This window comes from Oryx dammah, unplaced genomic scaffold, assembly GCF_014754425.2.
Source record: "Oryx dammah isolate SB20612 unplaced genomic scaffold, SCBI_Odam_1.1 HiC_scaffold_12, whole genome shotgun sequence".
NCBI lineage: Eukaryota > Metazoa > Chordata > Mammalia > Artiodactyla > Bovidae > Oryx > Oryx dammah.
The window spans coordinates 37,956,985-37,957,724 of NW_024070196.1; the positions used below are offsets into that span (position 1 = coordinate 37,956,985).

At 42.3% G+C, this 740-nt stretch overlaps 1 non-coding gene across 1 annotated transcript; it reads left to right on the top strand.

Annotated features, from left to right (window-relative positions):
* Positions 1-303: 303 nt before the first annotated feature.
* Positions 304-375, top strand: TRNAW-CCA. Its single transcript has one exon. It is a non-coding gene; the product is annotated as a tRNA-Trp (tRNA).
* Positions 376-740: the final 365 nt, after the last annotated feature.

A 740-nucleotide genomic window follows, 5' to 3' on the forward strand; every position in this document is an offset into this window, starting at 1 on the left:
ACTGAATACCTTGATCTTAGTTTTTGAAACGCTGAATTTTTTAAGCCAGCTTTTTCACTCTCCTCTTTCACTTTCAACATGAGGATCTACAGTTCCTTTTCTCATTCTGCCATTAGAGTGGTATCACCTTCATATCTGAGGTTGTTAATATTTCTCCTTGCAATCTTGATTCCACTTTGTGATTCATAGAGCTCAGCATTTTGCATGACATACTCCACACAGAAATTAAATAAGCAAGGTAACAATATACAGACTTTGCATACTTCTTTCCCAATTGTGAACCAGTTCGTTGTTCTATGGGCTTCCCTGGTGGCTCAGAGGTTAAAGCGTCTGCCTCCAATGCAGGAGACCTGGGTTCGATCCCTGGGTTGGGAAGATCCCCTGGAGAAGGAAATGGCAACCCACTCCAGTATTCTTGCCTGAAGAATCCCATGGACGGAGAAGCCTAGTAGGTTACCGTCCATGGGGTCGCAAAGAGTAGGACACGACTGAGCGACTTCACCTTCACCTTCGTTGTTCTATGTCCTGTTTTAACTGTTCTGTCTTGACTTATGTACAGGTTTCTCAGGAGGTGGATAAGGTGGTCTCGTATTACCATCTCTATGAATTTTCCACTTTGTTGTGATCTACACAGTCAAAGCCTTTAGCATTGTTAATAAATCAGAAGTAGATTTTTTTTCTGGACTCCTCTTGTTTTTTCTACCGTGCAATGGATGTTGGCAATTTGACCTCTGTTCCTC